The sequence below is a fragment of the Felis catus genome, chromosome B3 (assembly GCF_018350175.1).
Source record: "Felis catus isolate Fca126 chromosome B3, F.catus_Fca126_mat1.0, whole genome shotgun sequence".
NCBI classification, from domain to species: domain Eukaryota; kingdom Metazoa; phylum Chordata; class Mammalia; order Carnivora; family Felidae; genus Felis; species Felis catus.
In genome coordinates, this window is record NC_058373.1 from 119,198,210 (window position 1) to 119,221,109 (window position 22,900).

The 22,900-nt window shown below is 49.1% G+C and overlaps 1 long non-coding RNA gene across 2 annotated transcripts in view; it reads right to left on the reverse strand.

Annotated features, from left to right (window-relative positions):
* Window positions 1–14,925, reverse strand: part of LOC111560901 — a 31,574-nt gene extending 16,649 nt beyond the window's left edge. The window contains exons 1-2 of one of the 2 annotated variants that reach the window (XR_006599792.1): window positions 14,834–14,925; window positions 10,442–10,597 (exon numbers count right to left, since the gene is read on the reverse strand). This is a non-coding gene — a long non-coding RNA (uncharacterized LOC111560901). Of the gene's footprint in view, window positions 1–10,441; window positions 10,676–14,833 lie in introns of those variants that run through there. The other variant, XR_006599791.1, reaches the window with a different exon arrangement.
* Between the last annotated feature and the right edge of the window lie 7,975 nt (window positions 14,926–22,900).

Below are 22,900 nucleotides of genomic sequence, written 5' to 3' on the forward strand. Positions count from 1 at the left end.
GAATGGGGAAGGGGCAGAGAGAGAGGGAGACACAGAATCGGAAACAGGCTCCAGGCTCTGAGCCATCAACCCAGAGCCCGACGCGGGGCTCGAACTCACAGACCGCGAGATCGTGACCTGGCTGAAGTCGGACGCTTAACCGACTGCGCCACCCAGGCGCCCCTCTTTTCTCCCTTTTAATAAGAACAATTTTGTTCTTGCCCTACCCAGATCTACTTTCAATGAAATCTTTCTTTAAAATGAAACAAAACCAAGAAAGAAAGAGAGACAGTGAGAGAAAGCAAGCAAGCAGCAAGAAAGAAAGAAACCCAAGTAAAAAGCTGATATCACACAGATTTTTTTGAGACAGAACTTTCCCCATGAAATTGTGCTAACAACATATGCACCTTTGTATGAAATCTTAAGCCAAAAGAAACCAAAGGAACTCAGCTTTTGAGTCCAATCCATGTCTGAATAGGGTGGCTCACCATCCAGTTTGCTAAGGACTCCAGGGTCCCCAGGGGAAGCAACAGTCCTGCTAATGGGACAGTTGATCACTCTAGTTTGGATCCAAGCTCTGCTACTTAATAGTTTCCTGGCCTCAGACAGTATTCTTGACCTTGTTGAACTTGGTTTTCTCTCAAGTTAAGGGGGTTGTTGGAAAGAGCAAATGAGAAACTTTGATCGTTTAGCAGTGTGTTTGACACATAATAAATGCTCAGTAAATGTTGACATAAACTGTCAGATTCCATGTGAGTAAACTTTGGAAACAGGCACAACTAGTTTATGACGACAGAAGTCAGAATAGTGGTTACCTTGCAGGGGACGAAATGAACTCGAAGGGGACTTCTGCAGGGCTAGAAATGTTCAAGGGGCACATACTGAGCTTTATCATCTCTGGGAAGTAAACATGATATGTGGGTCACCAAAAACACTTTTCTTTACTCTGTTGGTCATGTAAATAAATGCAGAAAGAGAGAGGGGAATTTAAATTTATTTTCCATGGGGTGAATTAAAATAAGTAAATCAGAATCTAATGAGAACTTTAGTTGTTCTTGCTTCTTCCGTATACATGTCCCACCCACCCAAACAGAAGCTTCTGTTTTCCTATGCTCATCTGTCCTACCAGCCTCCATTCGTGTAGCACACTTTTGATGTCATTGTCATGTGGCCTTGATTTGAGAACCATGTCATGCTTCTTTGGCTCTCTCCCTGACTCTTTCTTTTCTAATAGCTATTCTCCCCCATCTACAGCCAGTGGGGGCATATAGTTCCCCAAGAGGACTCTCAAAGCTGACTCCCCACCCCTCCCTTAAAGCCTCACTGCCGGGAATGCGGAGTCACCAGGTCTATGTGACCTTGAGGAATACACAGTCTTTGTTCATTCCACCTCTGGGTATATACCCAACAGAAATGAGTGCTGGCGTCCACCAAAAAACATGTGCAAGAATGTTGATAGCCACTTTATTCATGTGAGTCAAAAAGTGGCAAAACCCCAAATGTCCATCAAGAGAATGAATAAACTTTCTTATATTTATACAATGGAATGCCAATCAGCAATAAAACACAAACTACTGTACTTCACACTGTAACATGGATGAACCTCGCAAACAAGAATGAGGAGAGAATTAAGGCAGGCACAGAAGTGCATACCTGTATGATTCTAGAATGGACAACACTAATCTGGGGTGGTAGTGGTCAGAACAGTGGTTACCTTGGGGTATTGGCTGGGAAGGGGCATGAGGAGCCTTCTGGGGTATAGGAAATATTCTCTATCTTGATTGGAGTAGTGGTTCTACAGGACTATATGTATGTGAGTGTGTGATAAACATTCATCAGGCTTTGCATCTAAGAGTTGTATGCTTTACTGTGTGTAAATTGCCTCAATTAAAACAAGTGAATTTAGAGTCCTGTGAGCCTCTAAAGGGAAACTTTAAGGAAAGCTATCACAACCCCCACGGAGCTGACTGGGACAATAATACAGCAGAAACTAGGGGATCTCAGACCCATCCTGGCTTCCAAGCTATGGAGTCAGAGGGAAGGATAGAGAATGTTCAACGTATTCCTTTGGCAGCTACTTTCCATGCTTCACCAGCAACTGAGCATAAGGGCTGGGGGGCCCCGTTCTGTGCTTTCATGCTAAGACCTTGGAAGGGGGAGAGCTGTGAGCCAAACTCCAAGGGTACTAGAAACTCTGATGCCTGGGCTCTCTTGTGAGGGAGGATCAGTCTGTATCTGCCCTCCTCTATGAATTCAGTCCTGAGATTGTGGGCTGCTTGAATGCCAGGACCTGGGCTATGCTTCCCTGTTGCTCCAGAGCCTGACACTTCATAGGTGCCCAGTGCATCGTTGGCAATCGGATGCCTGAATCCATGGCCTCAGGTCACCAAGGCATTATTAAATTCTTCCCAGCTGGCACTGACCACTACTGATCTCAAAGCCACAGATGTGCTTTTTGACTCCAGGGTCATTTAGGCGATCATCCTAAAAGAACTGGCAATCTAGGTGAGCTACTGCTATCTCTGACTTGCTTCTGTCCAATGCAGTTCTGGTTCTGCTAGAAAAGACCTCCAGTTTTCTCTACAACCAAGTTTCCCAGGAGCATTCTAAGGTTCCAGCACCACCCGCTCCTAGCAAAGAGGTTGTGTATACACTGCAGATATGTCTTGGCTTTGTCATTCCTTAGACGGAGGCTAGGCTAGGACAGCTGGGTTGTGTAGTCCCTTGAAGAGATTTCTGTGCTACCCAAATAGGTAGCCATTAGCCACATATAAAGAAAATGTAAAATGCATTTCATGATCACATTTCTGTGCTCAGGAGCCACATGTAGCTACCGACCACCATACTGGACAGTGCAGAACTACATACATTTTCACCATCATAGAAAGCCTGTTGTGGGACGCCTGGGTGGCTCAGTCAGTTAAGCATCTGACTTCAGCTCAGAAGTCACAGCTCACAGTTTGTGAGTTCGGGCCCCTTGTCAGGCTCTGTGCTGACAGCTCAGAGCCTGGAGCCTGCTTCTGATTCTATGTCTCCCTCTTTTTCTCTCTGCCCCTCCACTGCTCACGCTCTGTCTGTCTCTCTCTCTCTCTCTCTCTCTCTCAAAAACAAACACTAAAAAATTTTAAAGAAAGCAAGCAAGCAAGCCAGCCTGTTGGACAATGCTGATTCTAGATGATCTTCAAACCCTTTTGAAACCTTTGGAGGAGAGGAGGAAGGAACTGAGTAGGATTGGACCCCTACCCCAAGTTCAACCAGAGCCACTCTGCCTATGAGTTCAGATTTCAAGTTAGAATTCATTTGGGGGAAAAAAAAAATCTCTATTGCTTTTTAGTTTTACAGTGCTTTTTGAAAAGACAGTAAATATAAACCGTATTTAAAACAAGCACATTGTGAGAAACACATCTCCCCATTCCCTGACTCTCAGGTCACCAGTTACCAGCTTGTGGGAGCCACACGCCGTCCTACATCTTGCTTTTTCTCCCACTTCATTTATCTTGCGTCTCGTTCATATTGTTCACACAGATTTCACAGCTGCATACCATCCCACTGTATGGATATACCATAATTTATTTAGCCAGTCCCTATGACGGACATTCTGGGTTGTTTCTGGTCTTTCTCTATTACAAACTACAGTTGTGATGAACAAACATCCTCGTATGCAACTCACTGTGCACGTACAAATATATCCGTAGAGTATGTTACTAGGGAGGGAATTGCTGGGTCAAAGGTTGCATGCATTTTTACTGTAATCTACAATGTTTAATATATGCAATTTAATATATATTGCTGAAGCGTCCCCCTAAAGTGGATGTAACAATGAGACCTTTTCCCCACACCCTCAGCAATGCTGTTAGCAGGCACGCAGGCTTTCTGCAGAGTAACAGTGGCTTCTCTTCAGAGAGGGCTTCCATTGTCTCCCTGCAATCCATCCCACCCTCCCGCCTTCTCTTCTTGTCACTCCTGCCTCCTACCAAGAGCGATTAACATTTATGTATTTCTTTGAGCATTCGGCAGGCTCCTAGATACTGGTCTCAGTCCTTCACTTCCATGTCTCGAGTACTCTTCACAATAGTCTCATGAGGTGTAGGAACTATTCCTATTCCCATTTTACAGAGGAGAAGCCTGAGGCTTAGAGGTTCACTGATTCGTTCACGGTCACCTAGCCAGTTGGTAGCGGAGCTGGGATGCAACACCAGGTCTATCTCACTTCAAAGCCTATGCTTATTGCCAATAGGCTCCCCCACACACCTCCCTGCCCTTGCCCCTTCTTTCTGCATGGACACCAGGTGTGCCCCTCCCCATTAATAGCCACCCTCCTCCCTTCAGTGCCTTTGCCCCCATGCCATCAGCCCTCCATTGCTTCTCACTCCCTCCTTCCTAGGGTCAGGGCACACACCTCCTCCTTTGCTGCCTCAGTTTCCTCTATTCTTGGCCTTGGGACTGCCCCACCTGCTGGCTCTGCCCAGCCTTCCCCCAGGTGATCACCTTTGCCCACAGGGCTGGGGAGGGAGAAAGCAACGGCTTCCGTCACCTGACCCTACTCAGCCAATTCGCGAAGACAAGATGTCAAGTTAATGAGCCTGTGGGCCTCTAATTAGCTGTCAATTACCTCAAATTAATCAACTCCTCGCCTAATTAAGCATTATCGGCAGGTGGGCACAAAGCAGACCATTGTGTGGGAGCCATGAGAAAAGCTGGGCTGGCAAACTTGGTTAGGATCAGCGCTGTGCACTGTGCCCGCCTCCCCACCGCTCTCAGCAGCCCTCCTGTCCCAGAGACACTGGGGCCCTCTGCCCACCATGGTCCCCACACCCTGGGGACCCCCGGGACCTCTGGGCAACCGGGTGGACTGTGCCTCGTGAGAGGGAAGTACACAGCTTGGAGGCAGGTGGGACAGCTGAAGTAAGGCAGTAGAAACTGTGGCCAGGCGGAGGAAGGCCATGGCCAAGGGGAGGGCTTCAAGACGGAGGTACCAGTTCCCGGCACTTGTTAGAGCTGGGGCAGGAGCTGCGCCCAGAGCTGGGACAGAGCGGAGGCCAGGTCGTGGCTGGAAGTTCACGCCTGTGCGGGCAGGAGGACTGGTTTCCTCAATCTGGCCCTGCCACTCATGAGCTTTGTGACCCCAGGAAGTGACTTCACTTCTTTGATTCACGGTTTCCATCTCTGAAAATAATGAGGATGATTTTTAAAGGCACCCTATTGGATCTTTGTGAGGATTAAATGAGATCATGCCTGTGAAGCACCTGCCATGTGGTAAGTGTTCAATGAGTTTTACTGGTGACTAAAGGAGGTAGGTGGGTGCCTCGTCAGAGAAGCATTCAAACTATGCGATAGGTCCCCAGATTCTGCAGGACACTCCCGAAGAATGTGAGTGGAAGCTGGGGCGTCCTGGCTACAATCTGCTCTCCACCCTCCTCATGTCCCAGCATTTTTGAGGGTGCAAACGAAGAGCCCTGGGTGCCATATGAGGTGCTCGCCAGGTGCTAACCACAGGTCTCTAGTGACCAATTAGAAGACAGCAAATGAGGTACTTGGGTCTTGGGGCTGCAGAGCCTAGAGAAGAGGGCATCTCCTGGCAGCCCCTGGGCACCCGAGCTCATGCCCCTGACCATGGTCCTAGAGGCCTAACAGGATGCCCACTCTGCTTAGCACAGAGCAAGATGAGGCGGGGGGCCACTGGGTAGATGCGTGCCTCCACTGATGGCCCACACCCATCCAATTGTGCCCCCTTATTCCACTCCAATCATCCCTTGAAATCACCCCACCAGATTTCTCAGCTGCACCTCCCATCTTGACCCTGGCACAGGACACTCCCTGCTTCTTGGGGCAGCAGGGGTCCTCAGCCTTGCCTCTGAACTTGCAAACATCTTCCCCCTCCCTGGTTAAATCACTCAGTCATTTAGCAAACATTTATTGTGCCTACTAATTAAAGCTTGTAGTGTAAAGGGGGAGATGGTTGGCTAAACACTTACAAATCAGTAATGCAGGCTCTGGAGACGTGAGGAACAGAAGGGAGCTGGGATTTATTAAGTATCTCCTGTATGCTGGTGGGAGTGGCAAAGCCAGATGTGGGTGCCTGTCCTTCTGAATCCTAGCCACCTCAAGTGATCAGGTCTGTGCCCAGGGGTGAAGATGGAAATGAGGGGGTGGTCAGGTGGATGGTACCTCCACCCAGGCCTGGGCAGGTGAGGCCTCTCATGGAAAGGGAAGCTTGAGTTGAGCTTTGAAAGAGGCAATGTGTTCCAGACAGAGGGACCAGCAAATGTGAAGGCCCAGAGGCATGCAAAGGGCATGAAAAGTTGAGGAAATAGGGAATATTTCCTGAGTAAGCTAGAGGAACCACAGTAAATGCTCACTGCCTGGTAAGCAAGAGCAGGATCTCAAAAGGGCCTTTCTAGTAGGAATGTGGGGAACCTTTGGAAGACTTGCCTAAACGCTCACCTCTCTTAGGGAGCTGGATTCCACAGGGATTGGATCCATTACTTAACCAAATGAGGCTGCTTGAGTGAACCTCCAGAAGGAGAGGGAAAGATCTGGAGGGGAGGGGCCTTCCTAAAACCCATGAAATCACATCATTCTGTAGTCCGCCTCCCAGGAGAAAGGCTTGCTTCTCTCTTTTGTGCCCCGAAGCACCTAACCTGGTGCAAGGCTGGCGAAATACCTGGGGAATGTAATATGTTTCTCCCTATTTCATACTGCCACATACAGGGATGCCTGAGCTTGCGTTAAGCCCAGACAGATTTATCCCTCTGGAAATTTTGGACTTGAGACTCTTCCACCTGGGCTTGAATGGGGTGGGATGTAGGCCTGGGAGCCGAGGTGCAGCCATGGGGAGGAGGAGCTTAGGCAGCCATACTGCAGGGGCAGGAGGCAGCAAAGAGAGCTGCAGTCCTATCTTTCTGGATCCATCCTGTCCCAGATACCACAAGGCCCCCGCATCCTTGTGGTGCTTTCTTCCTTAAATAAGTCTAGGTATCTGTACTTGGACTCCCCTCCCCACCCCCGCCAGAATCCTCCACCCCAAAGCACTTGACATACACCCGACACACGCTGGCCTGGAACAGCCAGAGGAGCCCCAGTCCGTGGGTGGAAAGGCATTTTACAGACCAGCTCCAGCCAATGGAGCCACAGGAGCACCCAACTCGAGGGACACCCTCACCAACAGTACAGAGCCCAGTGAGAGTCTCAGTGAATATACTATACCCGTCTGTACCGTTATGTTTAATGTTGGTGTTTACCAAGATAGATAATGCATACACACAGTTTTTATTTATTTTTCACTTCTTAAAGATTTTAAGTAATCTCCAAACCCAACGTGGGATTTGCCTTCACAACCCCAAGACCAAGAACTGCATGCTCCATCAACTGAGCCAGCCAGGTGCCCACATACACAGTTTTTAAAACCAAAATTAATACAGGGGCACTTGGGTGGCTCAGTTGGCTAAGTGTCCAACTTCGGCTCAGGTCATGATCTCTGGTTGGTGAGACTGAGCCCCACCTCGAGCTCTCTGCTCTCAGTGCAGAGCCTGCTTCGGATCCTCTGGCCACCTCTCTCTCTCTGCCCCTCCCCTCCCCTGCTCCAGCACGTGTTCTCCCTCTCTCAAAGGTGAATGAATAAACATTTAAAAAAAAATAAAACCAAATGAATACAAAAGGGTGCACAGTAGAATGTAGGCTTCTCTCACACTCTTGTTCTCAAATCATCTGATTCCGTTTCCCACAATCAACCCATAACCATTCTTTCAGATACCTTCCAGAAGTTTAAAAATAGCTATAAGGGCACCTGGGTGGCTCAGTCAGTTAAGCCTCCGACTCTTGACTTCCACTCAAGTCATGATCTCATGGTTCCTGAGGAGGAGCCCCAAGCCCCTGAGGAGAAGCTTGGGCTTCTCTCTCTCCTCTCTCTGCCCCTCCCCCGCCCTCTATCTCTAAAAAAACACATTTTTATAAAGTTATATAATCAGTTGCCTTCTCATACACTAATAATGAAGCAACAGAAAGACAAATAAACTGATTCCATTCACAATTGCACCAAGAATCATAAAATACCTGGGAATAAACCTAACCAAAGATGTAAAAGATCTATATGCTGAAAACTATAGAAAGCTTATGAAGGAAATTGAAGAAGATACAAAGAAATGGAAAAACATTCCATGCTCATGGATTGGAAGAATAAATATTGTTAAAATGTCAATACTACCGAAAGCAATCTACACATTCAATGCAATCCCAATCAAAATTGCACCAGCATTCTTCTCGAAGCTAGAACAAGCAATCCTAAAATATGTTTGGAACCACAAAAGACCCCGAATACCCAAAGTAATATTGAAGAAGACGACCAAAGTGGGAGGCATCACAATCCAACTTTAGCCTCTACTACAAAGCTGTAATCATCAAGACAGCATGATATTGACACAAAACAGACACATAGACCAATGGAATAGAAGAGAGACTCCAGAACTGGATCCACAAAAGTACGGCCAACTAATCTTTGACAAAGCAGAAAAGAATATCCAATGGAAAAAAGACAGTCTCTTTAACAAATGGTGCTAGGAGAACTGGACAGCAACATGCAGAAGAATGAAACTACGCCACTTTCTTATACCATTCACAAAAATAAACTCAAAATGGATACAGGACCTGAATGTGAGACAGAAAACCATCAGAACCCTAGAGGAGAAAGCAGGAAAAAACCTCTCTGACCTCAGCCGCAGCAATTTCTTACTTGACACATCCCCAAAGGCAAAGGAATTAAAAGCAAAAATGAACTATTGGGACCTCATGAAGATAAAAAGCTTCGGCACTGCAAAGGAAACAATCAACAAAACTAAAAGGCAACCAACGGAATGGGAAAAGATACTTGCAAATGACATATTGGACAAAGGGCTAGTATCCAAAATCTATAAAGAACTCACCAAACTCCACACCCGAAAAACAGATAATCCAGTGAAGAAATGGGCAGAAAACATGAATAGACACTTCTCTAAAGAAGACGTCCAGATGGCCAACAGGCACATGAAAAGATGCTCAACATCACTCCTCATCAGGGAAATACAAATCAAAACCACACTCAGGTATCATCTCACGCCAGTCAGAGTGGCCAAAATGAACAAATCAGGAGACTATAGATGCTGGCGAGGATGTGGAGAAACGGGAACCCTCTTGCACTGTTGGTGGGAATGCAAACTGGCACAGCCGCTCTGGAAAACAGTGTAGAGGTTCCTCAAAAAATTAAAAATACATCTACCCTATGACCCAGCAGTAGCACTGCTAGGAATTTACCCAAGGGATACAGGAGTACTGATGCATAGGGGCACTTGTACCCCTATGTTTATAGCAGCACTCTCAACAATAGCCAAATTATGGAAAGAGCCTAAATGCCCATCAACTGATGAATGGATAAAGAAATTGTGATTTATATACACAATGGAATACTACTTGGCAATGAGAAAGAATGAAATACGGCCTTCTGTAGCAACATGGGTGGAACTGGAGAGTGTTATGCCAAGTGAAGTAAGTCATACAGAGAAAGACAGATACCATATGTTTTCACTCTTATGTGGATCCTGAGAAACTTAACAGAAGACCATGGGGGAGGGGAAGGAGAAAAAAAAAAAAAGAGAGAGAGAGAGAAGGAGCCAAAACATAAGAGACTCTTGAAAACTGAGAACAAACTGAGGGTTGATGGAGGGGTAGGAGGGAGGGGAAAGTGGGTGATGGGCCTTGAGGAGGGCACCTGTTGGGATGAGCACTGGGTGTTGTATGGAAACCACTTTGACAATAAATTTCATATTTAAAAAAATGACATAAAGTCATCACAGCCAAAAGGAGCCTAAGGAGACCTAACTGCTAAATGTCATATGGTGTTCTGTGGGAGATCACGGGGCAGAAAAAAAGGACTTTAAGTAAAAACTAAGGGAGACTGAATAAAGCACCAACTTTAGTTAGTGTATCAATGTTAGTTCATTAACAAATACACTCATGCCAGATGTTGATACGGGGGGAGAGAAGGGGTTTTGTATCAAACTCTGCAATCTCACAAATCTTCTGTACGGTTAAAGCTGCTCTAGAAAAATAGTGTTTACTTAAAAATAATTTAAAAACCTATATCACTGCTGCGATTAATAAAATATCACTTCATGTAAGGGCATTGCTGAGTGTCTAACAGCGTTGGGTCACCCTGTAGGTTTCTTAGTCAAACGGAAGAAGGAAAAGTACATCCCCGAGGAACTCTGGATTTTTTTTTTTTACCTTTTATTATTATTTTTTTAAATATGAAATTTATTGTCAAATCGGTTCCCATACAACACCCAGTGCTCATCCCAACAGGTGCCCTCCTCATTTAAAAGGTTGTTCGAATTGAAAAGGGGGAACCACTGGCCTGGCCCCACCGTCTGTTCACCGAGAGGAAACTGAGGCTAGAAAGGGGGATTCCTCGTGCCTCGTCGCACACTGTCACCTGGGGATCCTCCAGGTCCCGCGCTGCCAGCCTGGGTCAATCAATGCTCGCGGGTGCCTGGGCTGCGGGCCGGGTCAACAAGAGGTAAGACCTTCTCGGTTCAACAGACCCGCGTGCAAGCTGAAGGAAGGTCGCTCTCACGACGGAAGTCAGGCGCTGGTGGGGAAGGGACGCCTTTAGGATCCTCGGCGCCCCTCCGCCCGCCGCTTGGGAGGAACGGGGCCGGGGCGCGCCCTCCGGGAGCCCCGCGGCCCCAGCCGGGCCTTCCCGCCGGCGCCCGGCCCGGAGGGGGCTTCCTCGCCTTCACCGCTAGAGGGAGCCGGGAGCCGCCCGCCCTTCACCGCCGCGGGCTCCCCGAGGCTCCGGTCCAGTCGTTAGGCCTCAGGCATCTCGCCCCGTGGCCTGGCCCTCCCCTGTGAAAACCCTGCAGTGCTCCTGCCCCGGTTTTCTACATTAGGACACAGAGAGGCCAGCAGATGCGTCCGGGGTGGCACAGCTAAGGCTCAGCCGACCCAGGGGGTCCGATCCTCCACGCGTCAGGGGCTCTCCCTCAGGGTCTCGAGCACCCTCACTGTCTGTAGCCTCCTGTCTAGATGGGGAAACCGAGGCACAGAGCACTGCTAGGGTATACTGTGTGTGGGTGGCCTAGTCTGTCAGGGGTAGGCAGGAGGCTAAGGCTAGGAGGCCAGTCCCCCCCGACAGATGATCACAGTAGGAAAGCCTGTTGGGGGCAGAGGGTGCCAGCCCGCCTTAAGGTGGGGGTGGGGGCGCTGCTAGTGACTCTCTCCTGGGGATGGGTGACAGCTGCAGCCTCCGGTGGGGAGCCAGAGGCCCCACACACTAATAACTTTCACTCACTGCCTGAAGGCTAATCCCATTACTCTGCTGGACCCTCTGGGACCACCCTCCCTAACCCTCCATAATCCCCTGCCTCCCTCTGGGAATGGTCCAAGGCCCTACCCACTGGCCTTGCCAGCCCCATATACTTGCAGACCTCATCCCCTCAGGCCCCGTCAGACACCTGTGCCTACCCACACCTGATTCCTGGGGCCCCAAAGAGACCGCCAGGGGGGCTGGAGGCCCAACCTTCCTGACTTACCTCCCCTCTCGGCCCTGTCCCTGTCTCCCAGTCCCCAAGGCACCTTCCCCAAATGGCCTCCAGCTGGGCTCCAGGTTTTATGAACCTCCTGTCCCTTTGTAAGCAGGCTTCGGTCTTAGTTTTGTTGAAGGAATCGTCAGGAGAGAGCTTGGGTCCACGGTATTTTTATCGCTAAAGTGGAGACAGGAGCACCCACTTTACGGTCGGTCTGCTGATTCATCGAGATGCGATATAGCAAGTGTTTAGCGTTGCACGCACAAGGGGAACACACTGAGGTGTCAGTGGCCTCTGTAATTATTATCAGCAGGACGGACAGGTCAGATATGCAAAGGAAGTGGATTTAGTCTGTGTTTCCAGAAGAAAGCCTCATGGCCTGAGGCAAATGTTAGTCGGGGGTAGATTGGACTCTCAGAGAGTCCTCACCCTGGTGATAGGAGCCACTAGGTAACCAGGCTCTTCCTCTGCTACTTTTCCATGCTCTACCAGCATGGCTCAGAGGTTCTTGAGCCTCAACATCCATCCCTTCATGAAGCAGACTGGAAACTAAGGTTAAGAGTCAGCTACACAGTGGTGGAGCTGGAATCAAACAAAGCTCTGACTCTGGAACTCTCCAGGACATTTATTTCACTGCCTCTCAGGATCCACTTCTAAGGAGGAGGACCTGATGGGCCTGGGAGCTGCCCCCCAAAAAGTAGTGGGCTCCCCACTTACCAGAAGCATTCAAAGTGATGCTGAGGGACAATCTAACCAGTCGGGAGCCCTGAGGTCCCATGATAGGCCCCAATCCCCTCAGCGTTCCCCAGTCACCCGTTTCCAGGCAGGGCCAGCTCACTGCCCCCCTCCTCAGCCTGGGCACAGGAGGGGCCCCCTTTGGCCCTCAGCCTCCCTCTCCCCTACCTTCTGCTATTCCTCATTTACATAAATTATCTCTCCCCAATTATCCACCCAGCTGTCCCAACGGTGATCTGTGAATGAATTAAAAACGGAATATAATTTAATAATGGCTGATTAGAAGGAGATTAGTTGTTATATAAAAAGGAAAAGCCAAGAGCCAGCTAGTTGCCCTTAATCTCAGCCAATACCATCGTTATTCAGGGGAGACTACCCTGGCCACCATCAGGCTAGGCAGGCCCGGGGGGCAAGCTTTAGAGGAAAGCCCAGGTGGGCCCAGACCACCCCAGAGAGGAGATCAGGGCACTGGGAGCCTGAGCTTGAGTCCTATCTCCGCTGTGGGCCTGGGCAGCTCCTATTACTTCCCTGGGCCTTACTCCTTCCTTCTAGGTGGTCTCTGGGCTCCTTTCTTGCTCTGAGTTCTAGGTGCCCTCAAATCAAACACCTTCTCCCAAGGCCACAGGGACAGATCCTGCCTGACCCCTGCTAGGCGTAATACCTGGGTGTTCAGGAGTTTGGTGTTCAGGCCCTGCCTCCCAGGAACACACAGGAGTTGGGGATGTAGACCTCAGGAGGGCATCTGCCTGCCTGGGGTAGGCAGTCAGAGAAGAGATGGAGGCTGGTTGCACCAGGAAGGCTCCATGGAGGAGAGTCTGGCCAAGAGAAAGCAGAGTGAGTACCCAGCAGAGCCTCTGGGCCCCCTTAACCTCAGCTGAACGACTGGGCCTAGTGGAGGGGACATGTCTCTGAGATTCCCATTCATTCTTCCACTCTCAGCTCACATACGCTTCCTCCAGGAAGCCTTCTCTGACCTTCCCAGCCTTGCTGTCTCCACAGTGCTCCCATAATGCCCTATGCTTTCTCAGTGCACTTAGCACATCTGCGTACAGGCATTCATCTCCTAGCCTGTGAGCTCCTAGAGGACAGGGACCATGGCTTTTTTCATCTCTGCATCATCAGTGCCAGGTACACAATAGTTCCTCAACAACTGAGCAACTATTGAATAAAGATGCCTCCTCCAAAAAGCCTTCTGTGACTGCCCTCATGTAGGTTTAGTGAGCCTTTCGATGCTCCCCAAACACTCTATGATTATGCCTTTAAAAACAGGGCAAGCCACTTACAGAGAAGTAATATACATAAACAAAGAGTTACAGATAAAGACGTACAGCAAAGTGGTTCAGAGGACAGGCTCAGTCAGACTGCCTCCGTGTGAATCCCAGATCCACCACTTATAACTTGTGTGACCTTGAGCATGTTACTGTTCTCTCTGTGCCTCAGTTTCCTCATCTGTGAAGTGGATGTGCTTAATAGTATTTCCTACCTCTTAGGGTCTTTATGAGCTTGTCACACTGTTGTTTTCTCCCCATCTGTGGGCTCTCTGAGGACAGGACTCTTCAGCTCTCTGTCGATGGTACCGGATGGACAGACCGGCCCATACGGGGCTATCTCAGCAGTCCCAGCTGCTGCTTTCACACCGAAGGTCCCAAGGGGGCGCACTCTGTGCAAGAAGGACCAATAGGTCTCACCCAACACTGATGGAGGCTTGAGGCCTTCTCGAAGCAGCTCACGGATGCCTGGGGGAGTAACATGCCTGGAAGAGGGGTCTGACCCCCACAGCTCGTGTCTGGGCACTGTGTCCCGTGTGGCTGACATCCGAGGATGTCTGCCCGGAAGGAAGGAAATAGGCACACTGACCTGGGAGGGAAGGCCGAAGAACCCTCGAGCAGCAGCCGACCCAGGCATTTGGGGCCATCGCGGAGTAGCGGGCAAAAGGAACATGGTCTGCAGTGCCACAGGCTGGGGACCGATGGAGTGGATGGCAGAGGAAGCTGATCACCTCAAAACGTGAGGTGGTACCAACTGTGTGCACACTAGGTAAGTATTTGCTGATTGGCTCACCAGGAAGCTCCAGAATTTTTCAAACTCTCCTAATTGTAAAAACCTTGATTCCTGGGGCGCCTGGGTGGCGCAGTCGGTTAAGTGTCCGACTTCAGCCAGGTCACGATCTCGAGGTCCGTGAGTTCGAGCCCTGCGTCGGGCTCTGGGCTGATGGCTCAGAGCCTGGAGCCTGTTTCCGATTCTGTGTCTCCCTCTCTCTCTGCCCCTCCCCCGTTCATGCTCTGTCTCTCTCTGTCCCAAAAATAAATAAACGTTGAAAAAAAAAAATTAAAAAAAAAAAACAAAAACCTTGATTCCTTATGTTCGGAGAGGGGCCTGGGAACCTGTATATTTGACAAGACACCCCCACCCCCCGCCCCCAGGTAAGCCCCATGAATAGGAGGTTCCCGCTGCCCTCCCATCCCCCAGGCCTGGGAGCTGCCGTGCCCCTGCCTTCCAGCACCCTCTGACTCCCCCTGGTGCCCCCACTCCACGCACACCCAGCCCGGGCCAGCCTCACTCACTTGCAGAACAATCTTCCTGGAGGAGCCCAGAGCATGTCTGTCCATATTGCGGCAGGAGGCCTCCCAGGCTAGCCTGGGCTGTGGGATAATTTGATATTCAAATCCTGGCAAAGACCTGCTTCAAGTTGCTGCAAATTAAGCTGATTTTGTCCCTCCGAATGAGGGATTTGCTTCTGTGGATCAACCCTTCCCAGGACTTGATGAGGTCAGGATTAGAGCTGGAGGGACAGAGAGAAAAGCCCGAGGCAGGAGGCTTGAGGTCTGGAGAGGTGATGGGAGGGGGAGCCCAGGTCCCAGGGGCCTGTTACCGACCCTGGAGTTCAGGAAGGTTCCCAAGGTCTCAAAAATCAGCTCTTCCCGGTGATGGCAGGGCCCCTGGGCCCCAAATGGGCTGACCTCACCCCTGTGTTCCCAGGAGAGCCCAGCCCCATCCCATTCCCGAGGCCATTTGTGGACCTCATCTAATCTTTCCAAGCACCTGTGAGCCAGGGCACCACTGATCACCCCATTTCACTGATAAGGAAATGAAGGCTACAAGAGGTAAGAAGAGGCTCCACCAGCCACAGATAACCTGGCCTCAACCACTGCCACCAGCGTGCTGTGTGACCTTGAGCATGAGGCCTCTCTGAGCCTTCTCGGAAGGATTATCGACAATGCATGCACAGTGGCGGGCACATGGCAAGCAATCCACCGAACATCAACCAAGGTTACTACCCACAGAGTATGCACTCCATAAATGTCGGCCAAGGTTACTAGTCAGAGCAGGGATTGGAAGCTAGTCTGTTCTGGGCCTCGCAGACAGTCGTTCCCCGCCTTCTCCTGGAGGTCTGTGCCTGCTCCCGACTCTACCCCTCCTGACAGGACCCCCTCCCTGGAAGAACCTCATTTCCATCTGTTTTATCAAGGCCTGTACTGTATATTGCAGCCATTTCAAATTGCACCATTAAAGATTTTATGCTGGAGACGTTAAAATTAAAAAGATCTATGTGCAAAGAGTCACAACGAATTTAATCAACTTGATTTAATAGAAAACAGCAAATGGAATTTATGATGCTCCAAAAGACAAGGGAATTTTTTTTCAACAAAAAATAATAAAAATCACTTTGTGGAAAACAGAAAGTAGAGTGGGGTGGGGGGAGCTCCCCATCTGAGAGTTTATCAGAACCTAATCCGCAGTGAACAAGCCCAGTTGGGGCTGTTTGCCCACTAATCCCAGCTGCCATTAAAATATTAAAGATAAATCTAATCGTCTCTTTATCCAAAATAAGCGACTTTTGTGTGGGGAGAAAACATCTAACCCTTTGGGAGGAGAATTAGTCCTAATGCATCAAATGGAATTCGGTCCAGGCTGGGGCGAAATAGGGTTTAGAGGCAAATGAGATGGTAATAGAAATAAAACCCAGAATAACAAATTAAAAACCCTCATTTACACGAATTAAAAGGGCTCACAAAAGGGCTGGAAGCCCAGCCCTACCCTCCTCAGCCCCCTGCCTACACCCCCCTCCCCTGGTCTCACAGGCCTAGCTTGTCACCCGCCTGCAGGCCCAGGGAGAGGACCCATGGTCTGACCTCGCCCCCTCAACTTGTGCCTCACACCTCTCTGCAGCCCTCCCCAGCTTCCCTCTCCAAGCCCAAGCTGGGCTCCAGAAGGCTCTGACTGAGGCTGTAGTCAGCTCCCCACACCCCCTGCGTGGGTTTCTGTCCCACTGCTGTCTCTCGCTACATGAGGTTTTGGTTTCATTTCTGAAACTCCCTGGGCCCCTGTTTACTTGCTAAGAAAATGGGGATAATACTAGCCTCTCATCCTCTGGCCTTAACCCCCCTGCTCTTCCCTGGATTCAACAAGATGACATCAGGACAGCCCCCAGCTCTGTGCCTGATCCATGGTGACCACTCAATTGTCAAGTCTGGTCAAGCTCCCCCTTGAGGCTCCCCAGGCAGCTCAAGCACTTTCAGCACCCTGGGGAAGTCAGGTCTGTGCCCCAGGAGGAAGGAAACCTTAGCAGAGAGTCCGCTAGGGAGGCAGAGATGGGCAGACAGAAATAATTTTGAGTAACTAGGTGGGGTCACCCCCTGAGTTGTCATTCAAGAGGACTGAGGCCACCCCAGATCATCAGGCTTCTCACTAAGCAGCTCTCTGTCCCTTAAGGTTGCCCTAGCATTGGCTTTGTGGCTCCCCCTTCATGGTGACATTTCAGGGGCTCTGATATACCTGGGGACACCTACTCACCTTCTGGTCTAGGTCTGAATCCCCTACATTAAAATCACACTCTCTGCCTCAGTGGCTGGATGCTTATTGAAGGAGATAGAGTCTCCTTCCAGCGGGGTCAAGGGCCCCTCTGTGAGTCATCACGGGTTGACAGAGACAGACAAGTGTGACAAACCCCTTCCTGGGAACCTGTTTGGACTGCAGTGGGGAGGGGTGAGAAGGGGGCCTTCATGCCTGAGGTACCCCATCACCCCAGTGGTCTCTCCCCCAACCCCAGGAGAGCCACAATGCATCTCTGACCTCCCCCAGCCTTCTTAACAAATCCACTTGAACAGGAAACTCATGTTGACAGCATTTTATTATGGGATATTAAGTGGAATTGGATTGCAGGCTAAACCTTCCCTGGCTGGCTTTCCGTGCTCGGCTGGCCTCCTCCCCACTGTGCCCACCACAGTCCCTCCTCCCTCTGGTGTGTTCTGGGAAGGGGTCTCTCCTCCCATACCCTTCAACACCTCCCCCTACCTCAACCCTTGGCGGTGCCAAGTGGTGATTCTAAGCAAGAGGAAGTTGGTATGGGTGGGAGGGTGGAGAAGACGACCTTCTCCACGAGATGATAAAGGGACACATAAGGAGGTGTTGGGTGGGATGAGATTTTTCCAGACAGGCATCCTAAACCTGGGTTTTGACAGGAATGCACTAAGAGGAGATGGTCACAGGTGAAGGAGTTGGGAGGTCCATTGCTGCAAGCTGTCTTAGGACCTGGGCACGGAGGTGGGTTCCTAGACTAATACACGGTTCTGGTTAGCAAACATTAAGGAATCATCATACAGGATTAGAAATAAGTAGAACATTTGTGAGTGCCTACCATGTACCAGGCACCATGGCAAGTGTTTTACATACATTGTCTCATTTAACCCTCAAACCCTGTAACATGGATTCTTTAATTAACCCTATTTACAAAAGAGGAAATTGAGGCTCCCAGAGGTCAAGTCAACCTGAGATGGCATAGCTTGTAGTATTGAAGCCAGGTCTCACCCCAGCCATCTGACTCCAGAACTGTGCTTTTGGCCACTCCACCGTAATACCTCCTATCAGGTGCTGTACCAACCACTTATGACAAAATGGGCAAGGTATAGTCTTTGGTGCCAGGTGGCTGGCCAGACAGTGGATGCATTTGTCCACGATTCTTCCCTCTCTCTCCACTCTTGGCATAAACTTCCCTTGTGGAGGGAATTTTTTGCCCCGCTCCATTACCTTCCGCTTTGGTCATGTGACTGGCTTCAGCCAATGGAATTCGGTAGATATGACCCAAGCAAAAACTTGAAATGGGCTTGTGTGGTCTGGCTGTCTCTGCTCCTTATGACCTTGGCCAGGAGAAGAGTACGGCTCGGTAGCCACCGGGCCTGAGGTGAGATGTATGAAGCAGGACTGGACCAACCTGCAGTTCAGAGCCAAGCCCAGCTGTGCCTGGACCCTAGGACCCTGAGCAAGAGATAAACTCCCTGAGATGCAGATGTTGTCTGTTACGCCAGGTATGCAGAAGCTATGGAGTTGAACTTGGATGGCCTTTCGAAGAAAGACTACCTATTCAGGTGCAAGAGTGTGGTTAGCAGACAGCCTCCAGCTGCAGCCTCTTAGAGATCCACACAGTGCCCTCCCCCACATTCCAGCTTTGTTAAGATATAATTGACATATAACATTGTATAAGTTTGAGGTATACAACATGATGATTTGATACATTTATAAATTGCAAAACGATCATCACCATAGCGTTAACTACCACCTCCATCCCATCACATAATTATCATTTCTTTTTTGGTGGTGAATACAGTTAAAATCTCTTACAACATTCAAGTATATGGCACAGTATTGTTAGTTATAATCCCCCACTGCAGTGTTTGAGGAAGTCTGCCTGGCAGGGTGGGGGGGACTGGGGCTTGGCTATTTCTGCCTAACTCAAGGATCCTTTACTGGGCAATCTGCTCCAGAGCTCCCTGTTAGATTGGCTGAGACTTTGCGAGATCTGCATCATGGTCTAAGGCTCTTCCTGTCCAGCCCTGCTTCCTCCCCCTTACCTTTCACAGGTGTCACCCACCACCCAAATAAATCACTTGCACTCGTAACCCTGCCTTGGCACGTGCTTCCTTAGAGAACCCGAACTGTCTTATTGCCACAAAGCCTAATCTGGGTTCAAATACTGACGACACAATTTACTAGCTGCTGGACCATCACCATACTGTGACTCAGTTTCCTCATCTTTAGAAAGAAGGTAACAGTAACACCCATCTCATAGGTTTTTTGTGTGAGTATTGAATAAGATGATTCAGGTACAGGGCTGAGCAAAATGCCTGGCACATAGTAAGCACTCAATAAATGTTAATGGAGATTGCCAGAGGTAGTTGTAAATCTCAATAAATAAATGCTATCTATCTATGAATTCTATATAGTAAAATACCAAGTCAACAGATATAAATCTAGGGTGGGTCTTAAAAGACTGGAGAGTGAGAAAGGTGGGCAGCTGAGTTGCAAGTGAGGACAAGTATAAAGCAGAAAAAATGAAAGCTTACAAATGAGACGGTTGATATATTCTGAGCCATCGTTTGATGAAAAAAGATGACCGGAAAAAAGAGGACCAGATTTCTGTATGATCCTTCACCATCTTCTTTTTTTCAACGTTTTTATTTATTTTTGGGACAGAGAGAGACAGAGCATGAACGGGGGAGGGGCAGAGAGAGAGGGAGACACAGAATCGGAAACAGGCTCCAGGCTCCGAGCCATCAGCCCAGAGCCTGATGCGGGGCTCGAACTCACAGACTGCGAGATCGTGACCTGGCTGAAGTCGGACGCTTAACCGACCGCGCCACCCAGGCGCCCCTCCTTCACCATCTTCTAAACACTTTCATGCCTACTTTTCTTTGAGAGCTCTCTAACAAAGCCAGGACAGGCATCACCGTTCCCATTTTATAGGTAAAGGAACTGAGGCACAGGGAAGTTTCCTGTGAGGTAGAGCACACAAGCAAGTACCAGAGGCAGGAACAGAACCATGCCTATAGCTTTCCCTGCATAGAAGATGTATGGAAAAAGCACCAAAACAAAAAAGTAAGGGGCTTCCTGCAGCAAATCAAAGTTAGATCACTGCACAAGCCACCACTCAAGATGCTGAAGGTGGTCGTCTAGATGGCAGGAGAAAGAATAGGATTAGTGAGCATCAAGGTCTATAAGGTTGGAGACGAGTGACAGATCCAAGAGACCCCCAGCTATCAAAACTCGGGAGCAGATCTCTGCTCTGATGGCAAGCCCTTCCACGTTTCCCCAGGTCAAAACATTTGGTTTCAAATGCGTCTTCATTCTATCAGTGAGGAGTTGCTTATGTGATAGACCAGAAAACGGTGGTTTAAACACTGGTGGAAGATAGGAGATGGAAATTTATTTCTCCCTATGTAAAAAACAAACAAACAAACAAACAAACAAACAACCTCATCAGGGCAGCGCAGGGTTGATACGGTGGCATGGTGGTTCTGGGTCTTCGGGCACCCAGATTCCTGTTCTTTAGTCCACTCTCCTAATCTTAGCTTCCATCCTCAAGGTCACCTAATAGTCTAAAACAGCTCTTGAGGCACTAGCCATCATGTCTGTGTTCTAGACAGGAAGCTAGAGGAAAGGTAGAAAGAGCAAAAAGGATGTTTGTGAAATATCTTAAGGTTTTTGCTCACGTGTCGTTGGCGAGAACTTTACCAAAGGGACCCTCCTAGCTGCAAAGGAGGCTGGGAAATGTAGTCTTTTAGCTACAGACATCACCACTCTGGATAAAATTAGGGTGCTGATGCTAAGGAAAAAAGAGAAAAGAGAAACTGAGTGGGCAACCGTCAGTCTCATCCATACCGTAGACCCATAACTTATGAAGAGACCTCTCTTCACACCCTTCTGTTTGTAACCCCTTCCTAATCACAGCTCAAATGTGGCCCAAAGAAGATTATTAAGGGAAACAAGTTCCCAGGCTGGATGGCACTGGGGAGTAGAGTTAGGTACTATACTCACATCTTATAATAGCTCGGGATCTGGGTTATAAACAACTCTCTCTGGTTTGACTCAAAAAGGAATTTACTGCTCCTCTCTCTTCTCCACCATCATGGGGTGGGTGGTTGCCTATTCCTCACTATGTGTTTTCACTAGACTTGCAGGATCAAACGATTCCTGGCCAAGAAACAAAAGCAGAATTGTCTCGTTCCCTGGTGGATGCAGATGAAAACCGGTAATGAAATCAGGTTAAACTCCAAGAGGAGACACTGCAGAAGAATCAAGCTGGGTATACAAGGGGTCACACATGAGATGGTACACATTTATGCTGTGTCGAGGGCCCTGGCTCATACCATATCACACCGTAAACATCGCTACTCCTGAACAATTGGATGTGTTTTATTGGGAACGTTTTTTTTTTTTTTTTTTTTCTGTTTCTCTGCTTCTGCACTAGCAGGTTGGTTCAGTAATAAATATATAAGAACTTTTCTTTTTTTTTTTTACAGAGAGAGAGAGCATGAGCAAGGGACAGAGGCACAGGGAGACAGAGAATCCCAAGCAGGCTCCATGCTCAGCATGAAGCCCAACACAGGGCTTGATCCCACAACCCCGGGATCAAGACCTGAGTCAAAATCAAGAGTCAGACGCTCAACTGACTGAGCCACCCAGGCATCCCTTCAAGGTTTTATTTCTTTTTAACATTTTTTTTAACGTTTATTTATTTTTGAGACAGAGAGAGACAGAGCATGAACGGGGGAGGGGCAGAGAGAGAGGGAGACACAGAATCGGAAACAGGCTCCAGGCTCTGAGCCATCAGCACAGAGCCTGACGCGGGGCTTGAACTCACAGACTGCGAGATCATGACCTGAGCCGAAGTCGGACACTTAACCGACTGAGCCACCCAGGCGCCCTGCTTCAAGGTTTTATTTCTAAGTAATCGCCACACCGAACGTGGGGTTTGAACGTCTAGCCCCAAGATCAAGAGTCACGTGCTCTGCTGACTGAGCCAGCCAGGTGCCCCAAATATGTAAGATTTTTTGTTTGAAAAAAAAAAAAAAAGAAAGAAAAAGAATAAGGTCTTTCCTAGAAAGATACTGGGTAGTGCAGAGATTCTCCAGATCTGGGACTAGAGTCAAGGTAGTTACTGTCACCTCCACCAGACCCTAGGTGCTGGAACTTCACTGACCCCACCACTGACCCCGAGCAAGGAAGTCTGCCTCCAACCTGTTACCCTACAACTTGATCTTACAGCAACCACTACTGCTATCATAGGGGCTTCTCTTGGGTTCTTGCTCCTTTGTGTCACTGGCTCTCAACACAGAGTCAGGGAGGACTGCTTCTGCTTGGTAGAGCTCGGGTCACATGACCATGTTCTAACTGCGAAAGCAAACGTCTGGCATTTCCATTTTCATTGTGGCTTCGAGGGCTCTGTCTTCCTTGGGGACTCACCAGTTGGGGAATTCTCCCGAATAGGAATCAGGTTCGGATGTGGGACAGCTCACAAAATAATGAATGTCTGTTATAGGTCTTTGTAGATGTTGTTTCACATCATCTTCATGGCCACTCACTTTACGCACCACGAAATTGAAGCTCAGATAAGAGAAGGAACTTGCCCAAGGTCATGCAACCAATGACGGCCAAGCTGCCCGCCTCAGAGGGCCGAAGAGTAAGGCATTCTTCCTGGGATCAGCCCTTGGTGGTGTCTCTGCTCCCCCACCCCTTGCCCATCCTTCACTGGATGCAGCATTGCCATGGTTCCCTCACTCCCCGCCGTCTCCTGGGTCTCTGGTAACGCTGCTCATCAGGTCATATGTCCATTGCCTCCCTCTCCTCCTCCTCCT